The sequence below is a fragment of the Moschus berezovskii genome, chromosome 7 (genome assembly GCF_049115385.1).
Source record: "Moschus berezovskii isolate FMDL1 chromosome 7, NW_MosBer_1.0, whole genome shotgun sequence".
NCBI classification, from domain to species: Eukaryota; Metazoa; Chordata; class Mammalia; order Artiodactyla; family Moschidae; genus Moschus; species Moschus berezovskii.
In genome coordinates, this window is record NC_142466.1 from 95,904,657 (window position 1) to 95,912,966 (window position 8,310).

The 8,310-nt window shown below is 47.0% G+C and overlaps 1 pseudogene; it reads left to right on the forward strand.

Moving 5' to 3' along the window:
* The first annotated feature begins 1,313 nt into the window (after positions 1 to 1,313).
* Positions 1,314 to 1,674, forward strand: LOC129557185 (large ribosomal subunit protein uL29 pseudogene; annotated as a pseudogene).
* The last annotated feature ends 6,636 nt before the right edge of the window (positions 1,675 to 8,310 follow it).

The following is an 8,310-nucleotide window of genomic DNA, read 5'->3' on the forward strand; positions in this document are numbered from 1 at the left end:
CAGACCTTGTCATTTCACCAGCAAAGATTTCAGGGGGGGCAGGAGAAGTGGCTACACTGACAGCAGGCCCCAGACAGCCAGCAGGCCCCGGGCCACACGGAGGCCTCTGCTCCTGCAAAGCCATCCTGTTCCAGTCATTGCTGGAAGGGAAAACCTAGTGGCCTGATCACCCACGGCCACCCCCACACATGCCCTCCGGGGCCCAAGACCAGCCTGAGTGACCATGTGTACAATTGTGTGTGAGAGAGAGAGACAAAGAGATGATTGTTGCAGCACAAAACTCACCAGCCCAACTATAGACCACCTTCCCCCCAATCCAGTGCTCTGCCAGGCAGTCTGGAGGACGCTGTCAACTTCAGAAGCACAACCCCATTCAGGGACCCTGATAACCCAGAAGCCCTAGGGGGTACAGAGAGTGGCCTGTCCAGGATTCTGCTGAGGGCAGGACTCTGAGAAAGTTCAACTGTCCACTGCAGGGCTACTGCCCTCCCCAGCGCTGGGAACCCAGTGTGGTCCAGGGTGCTGGTCAGCTCCAAGCCCAGATGCCCACCCTGCTTTCACGGTGGGAGAACACCAGGCCCCTGAGTCCCACCGCTGACAGGGTTTCCACGTGCAGTCCGCAGGGTCAGGAAGCTTTTCCTAAGTAAGATCCATATGCTGCGGAGCAGTCCTCACTGGTCTCCCCAAAGGCCAGATCTGCTTTAACCCAGAGGAGGATGGGCAGGCAGGATCATTGGCCATAATCATTAGTGAGCACATTCTATACTCAAGGCAAAGGACTGGGGCTGGGGCTGGACAGAGCACAGGTTCTGATCACCGCAAGTCCACAATCCAGGAGGCCCTGAAATTTTACCAAGCACCCCCAACCCTGCTGATCACCCCCACCTCCCTCTTCCTACAACCCCCGTCAGGAACCCCCAAAGTCAAGGAGGCAGACGTGGGAGGGGGTAAGGAAGAGCCTGGAAAGTGCCCAGGAACAGCCCACACGTCTGCCCCAAACAGCCTCACAAAGTCAGACACAACCTGGCAGGTTAAGCAGGGGACACGTCATGAATGGAGGGTGAGGGGCTCTGTCCCACCTTCAGACCACACAGAATCTCAGGAGACAAGCAAAGCTCTGGACCCATTTCTCAAACTAATGCCTGATGGAACCCTACTCCAGGTAGAAGGGATGGTGCAAGAGATGTGCCCCGTATTTAAATAGGCTTGGGGAATGTGGGGTGAAAGGAAGCCTGGTGCCACCCTGCAGGATTCATCCAAGCTTTTACCCCTTCTTTCCCTCTGAGGAGGCAGCAGAGGCAGACTATACCGCCATGGCCGAGATTAAGGCTGGAAACCTTCACGGCAAGAAGGAGGAGGAGCTGCTGAAACAGGAGGAGGAACTGAAGGCAGAGCTGTCCCAGCGGCACGTGGCTAAAGTGACAGGCAGCGTGGCTTCCAAACTCCAAAATCCGAGTTGTTCATAAATCCATCACCCATGTACTGACCATCATTAACCAGACTCAGAAAGAGAACCTCAGGAAATTCTATGAGGGCAAGAAGTACAATCCCCTGGATCCACAGCCCAAGAAAACACACCGCTGACTGAACAAGCATGAAGAGAACCTGAAGACCAAGAAGCAGCAGCAGAAGGAGCCGCTATAGCCTCTCTGGAAGTACCCAGGCAAGGACTGAGCATCCAGGCATCAATCAAACAAATAAATCAGAAGAAAAAAAAAAAGCTTTTATCCCATCACAGTGTATCTGGACTTCCCTAGGGGCTCAGCTGGTAAAGAATCTGTGTGCAATGCAGGAGACCTGAGTTTGATCCCTGGATTGAGAAGATCCCCCGGAAAAGGGAAAGGCTACCCCCTCCAGTATTCTGGCCTGGGGAATTCCATGGACTGTATAGTTCATAGGGTCGCAAAGAGCTGGACACAACTGAGCGATTTTCACTTCACTTCACTTCAGTGTATCTGGAATGTCTGAGAGGTGTGGACCTGCCACAATGCCACATTTATTTAACCACAAGCCCTTTGTCGTGGACCATAAAGCCACGGTTCCATGGGACGCTGGGTGGAGTTGCAACCCTGATCTGTCTTACAGCCCTGACACCAGGAGGGGTTTGTCCCCAGGTGTCCCCACCACCTCCATCACCTGGGAACTTGCTTCAAATGCAAATTCTCAGCCCTACCTCGACCTCCTAAATCAGAAACCCTGGGCATGGACAGAGTAATCTGTTCAGCTCACTTCAGTTCAGTCACTCAGTTGTATCCGAATCTTTGCTACCCCATGGACTGCAGCATGCCAGGCTTCCTGTCCATCACCAACTCCCAGAGCTTATTCAGACTCATGTCCATTCAGTCGGTGATGCCATCTCATGCTCTTCGTCCCCTTCTCCTCCTGCCTTCAATCTCCATCTACCATCTCATCCTCTTCGTCCCCTTCTCCTCCTGCCTTCAATCTTTCCCAGCATCAGGGTTTTCTCCAAGGAGTCAGTTCTTCGCATCAGGTGGCCAAAGTATTGGAGTTCCAGCTTCACCATCAGTCCTTCCCATGAATATTCAGGACTGATCTCCTCCAGAATGGACTGGTTGGATCTCCTTGCAGTCCGAGGGACTCTCAAGAGTCTCCCCCAACACCACAGTTCAAAAGCATCAATTCTTCAACACTCAGCTTTCTTTATAGTCCAACTCTCATTTCCACACATGACTACTGGAAAAACCATAGCTTTGATTAGATGGACCTTTGTTGGCAAAGTAATGTCTCTGCTTTTTAATATGTTGTCTAGGTTGATCATAGCTTTTCTTCCAAGGAGCAAGCATCTTTTAATTTCATGGCTGCAGTCATCATCTGCAGTGATTTTGGAACCCAAAAAAATAAAATCTCTCACTTTTTCCATTTTTTCCCCATCTATTTGCCATGAAATGATGGGACCGGATGCCATGATCTTAGTTTTCTGAATGTTGAGCTTTAAGCCAGCTTTTTCACTCTCCTCTTTCACTTTCATCAAGAGGCTCTTTAGTTCTTCTTCACTTTCTGCTATAAGGGTGGTGTCATCTGCATATCTGAGGTTATTGATAATTCTCCTGGCAGTCTTGATTCCAGTTTGTGCTTCATTCAGCCCAGCATTTCGCATGATGTACTCTGCATATAAGTTAAATAAGCGGGGTGCCAATATACAGCCTTGATGTACTCCTTTCCCGATTTGGAACCAATCTGTTGTTCCATGTCCAGTTCTAACTGTTGCTTTTTGACCTCCATACAGATGTCTCCAGAAGTAGGTCAGGTGGTATGATATTCCCGTCTCTTGGAGAATTTTCCACAGTTTATTGTGATCCACACAGTCAAAGGCTTTGGCACAGTCAATAAAGCAGAAGTATATGTTTTTCTGGAACTCTCTTGCTTTTTTGATGATCCAACAGATGTTGGCAATTTGATATCTAGTTCCTCTGCCTTTTCTAAAACCAGCTTTCTGGAAGTTCGCAGTTCACGTACTGTTGAAGCCTGGCTTGGACAATTTTGAGCATCACTTTGCTAGTAATCTGTTACTCTAACCCTAACCCCAACAAACCCTCCAAGGGAAACTGATGCAACTCCAGTTCTGGAAGCACTGAAATAAGGGAGATGACCACAACTGTGACACCCTCCCATGGAAGCTGGAGTCTGGGGGTTGGAGAGGAGTTCTCCAAAAGCAGTAACAAGGATGAAATGAATTTTAGGCATGTTTCCCTTGGAAAAGGAAATGGCAACCCACTCCACTGTTCTTGCCTTGACAATCTCATGGACAGAGGAGCCTGGCAGGCTACAGTCCATGGGGTTGCAAAGAGTCAGACCTGACTGAATGACTAGGATTTTTGAGCTTCCCTCAAGCTGATAGTGGCTGAGGGGCCATGCAGGCAAGCAAAAGGCTGCTCTGCAGGGTGATGGACCGCCCATCCCCTGGTGCTGGGTCCATCCCGGTAGCCACTGCCCTCGAGCAACCAGTAGCCAGCAGGCCCAGGAAAGCCTGGGAGGGACTCTGCACACTGAACACCATGCACGGACGGAGGCTCTCCCTCCTGTGGGATCAGGATCGCAAACCTCAATTCACACGGGCTCAGCTAGCTTGAAGGCCAGCCTGAACGCCAGCGCCTGTCTGAGGTATGAGGCTCGGACAGAGAATGTGTCTGGATAGAGAGGAAGCAGAGCTGGTCCGGCCTGGGTCCCTGGACACAGATGTCACCACCGCCCATCCCCCCTCACCCCACATGCAGCACATTCTCTGGCGGAAATTTTATTGCTGAAAATTAGACCAAACTAAGCAGAAGTAACATGGTGACCCCTGGCAGCCTGCTTCTGTGGCAGCTGCTCAGGTCACACCCAGGGGACAATCTGAGGCTGAGGCCAGCTGTCCACTCCCCGTCTGCACCCCTCCCCCATGGGGCAGGGGCTGGCGGCCTGACCACCCCACAGCTCAACCAACAAGGTTGGGGTCAGGCTGGACATTTTGCAGACTTTATGGATGTTAAAAACAAAGCACCAGGCTAGCATCTTCTTGATCATTTCTTAAATCCCAAAAGCTTTCAACAAAGGTTCTCTGCCCTGGATCATCTGAGTTATTTAGGAATTCTCCCCTTAACACAAGGGGTGTGATATTTGGAGAGTATTTCCCATAATTTGGATCTGAATATACACATATACAGGTTTCCCAGGTGGCACTGGAAGTAAGGAACCCACCTGCCAATGCAGGAGACATAAGACATGCAAGTTTGATCCCTGGGTCAGGAAGATCCCCTCGAGGAAGGCATGACAACCCACTCCAGTATTTTTGCCTGAAGAATTCCATGCACAGAGGAGCCTGGAGGTCTACGGTCCATAGAGTGCAAAGAGTCGGATGTGACTGAAGCCACTTGGCATGCACGCATACACACATACAATGTCAGACAGCAGCATCCACTCAAAATTTCAGAGGCACGTTGGCGAGCACCAATTTATACTCTGATACCCACAGACATATTTGAATTCACCAAGGCTGAGACAGAAATAAAGGTGGGGGAACACAATGGGCCTAGCCACAACCTTCCTGGAGACCTCCACGGCCACCACCTTCAGCTTAGACCTGGTGGTTCCAAGCCTCGGGTCTAGCCAGCACATGGAGCCTCCCAGGTGGTGACACTGCCACCCAAGCAGGACCTAGGATGTAGTGACCCAATGGCCTAGATGTCTAGGAAAGTCAGAAAAGATAGGAGATAAATTTAAAATTGTACATTCCAAGTCATTTTTGTGAAAACGGGGCAGCAGGAAGAGCTGAGCAGTTCTTACCAGGAGTTAACCACATCCAGGGCTCCAGCCTCCACTAGTGCTTAACTCCAGCCCCCGCCCCAGCAGCAAGGTCTGCTTGAGGGGCCAGTCAGGGGCACAGCCTCTGCTCCGCCTGTCAACCACAGGCAGAGCGGGTGGGTTGGCGGCAGGGTCCCCAGACCTCGCCTCCTCTGTGGGTAGCACCTGGACCCCTGATTTTGTCCACTGTGAATGGCCTCACAGAATGTGTGCGACTGGACTAAATCCCGGAAAGTCACATCATTGAGAGCGTACGCATCACATCCTCCTAAAAGGGGTGCAGTTGTTCACCTGAGTCCAACTGGAATATGCTCTCTCTGAGTTAAGGAGGTCCTTCTACGACATTTCCTTTCTTAATGTCATTCACAGTAACAGTAATAGAAATAGTAACGTCAACTGTGCACTTCTGTATCAGATGCTGTGCTGACAATTTTACATTCAGACTCTCACTTAATCTTCATAATAGCCCAAAAAGGTAGCACTCTCAGCATTACCAAGCCAATGGGGGACGCTGAGAGCATACTGCAGAGCACAGGGAACTCTGCTCAGTGCTCCTTGGGGACCTAAACGGGAAGGAGATCCAAAAATAAGGGATACCTGTATATGTGTAACTGATTCAACTTGCTGTACAGCAGAAAATAATACAACACTGTAAAGCAACTATATTCCAATAAAAAATTTTTTAAACACACAGATTTATTATCTTAGCATTCTATAGGGTAGGAGTCTGACACAGATCTCACTGGGCTAAAATCAAGGTGTGGACAGGGCTGGCTTCTGCTGGAGGCTCTTGGGGAGAATCCATTTCCTTGCTTTTCCAGCTTCTAGAAGCTGCCCACACTCCTCAGCTCACAGCCCCTTCCTTTATCTTTAAAGACAGCAAGAAGCAACTTCAGTCTCTCTTACCTCATCACTCTGACCTCCTACTTGCCAGCTTCTTGCCTTTATGATTACACTGGGTCCACCTGTACAATCCAGAATAATCTCTTGAAGTCACTGGTTAGCAACCTTAATTCCATCCACGGACTTAATTACCTTTGGCCATGTCAACTAATTCATTCATTCTCAGATATAAGGATTAGAATATGCACATTCTAATGCCATTATTCTGTCTACCACAGAAGTCCTTGTGAGAAAATTAAATAAAAGGCATACAGGTTGGAGAGGAAGAAATAAAACCATCTTTATCTACCTCACAAACTACCTCACAAAGACATGAGACTTTGTATAGAGAAATCTAAGGAACCTACAAAAATCTGCTAAAACTAACAAATGAGCATAACAAGGTTGTAGAATACAAGGTCAATATATAAAAATCCACTGTATTCATATATACTAAGAGTACAATGTAAATTGGAAATTTTTGTAAATTACAAATGCAATAAAATATTGGAACATTAAAATTTTTAAAAAATTAAAATTTTAAAACTCATTTATAATGTTATCAAAGAATATGAGATATTTTTGTATGTTTCTACATAAATTTGAATAAGATTATTATTACATTAACAGATGCACAAATGATAAAATGAATCTGAGAAAAATTAAACTGTAATAAATGGAGCACGTATCACACTCATGATTTGCTATTGTTGTGCTATCAGTTCTCTCCAAACTGATTAATAGATTTGGTGCAATCCCAAACAAAATTTCAGGAGTCTTTTTTTACAGAAATTGAGCTAATTGCAAAATGTATGTGAAAATACAAAGAACGTAGAATAGCCAACCCAGCTTTGAAAGAGAAGAACAGGGTTTAGGACTCACACTTCTGATTTTAAGATGTACTGTGTGTGCTGTGTGTTTAGTCGCTCAGTTGTTTTCAACTGAAGAGTCACTCAGACTCTTTTTGACTATATGAACTGCAGCCTCTCAGGCTTCTCTGTCCATGGGAATTGTCCAGGCAAGAATACTGGAGTGGGTTGCCATGCCCTCCTCTAGATCTTCACAACCCAGGGATCGAACCCAGGTCTCCCGCTTTGCATGCAGATACTTTACCATCTGAGCCACCAGGGAATCCCTAAGATGTACTATAAAAAATGAACAATTATCAAGACAGCATGGTGTTCGGGTCTAAGTGAAAGACACATAGACCAATAGGGAAACATAGTTCAGAATTAGACCCACTCATACAGGGCCAGTTAATTTTTGGCAAAGGTGCCAAGGCAATTCAATGGAAAAATTATAATCTTTTCAACAAAAGGAGCTAAAACAAATGGCTATCTGCAACAAAAATAGGATAAAACAATTAAATTCAACCCCTACCTCACACTTTATCCTTTTCAAACTGTTCGTGGAGTTGTCGCAGCAAGAATAATGGAGTCATTTGCCATTCCCTCCTCCAGTGGATCACGTTTTGTCAGAACGCTCCACTATGACCTGTCCATTTTGGGTGGCCCTGCACATCATGGCTCATAGCTTCCTTGAGTTTCGCAAGCCCCTTCTCTACAACAAGGCTGTAACCTCAAAATCTCCAAGCAAGGCTTCAGCACTACATAAACTGAGAAACTGCAGATGTATAAGCAGGGTTTAGAAAAGGCAGAGGAACCAGAGACCAAATTGCCAACATCCTTTGGATCATAGAGAAAGAAGGGAATTCCAGGAAAACTTCTACTTCTGCTTCATTGACTGTACTAAAGCCTATGTCTGTGTGGATCACAACAAACTGAAAAATTCTTCAAGAGATGGGAATACCAGACCACCTTACCTGCCTCCTGAGAAACCTGTATGCTGGTCAAGAAGCAACAGTTACAACCTTACATGGAAGAACTGACTGGTTCAGAATTGGGGAAGGAATAAGTCAAGGCTGTATATTGTCACCTTGCTTATTTAACTTATATGCTGAGTACATCATGTGAAATGCCAGGGTGGATAAATCACAAGCTGGAATCAAGGTTGTCAGGAGAAATATCAACAACCTCAGATAAACAGATGATATCACTGTTATGGCAGAAACAGAAGAGAAGCTAAACAGCCTCTTGATGCATGTGAAAAAGGAAAGTGAAAAAGCTG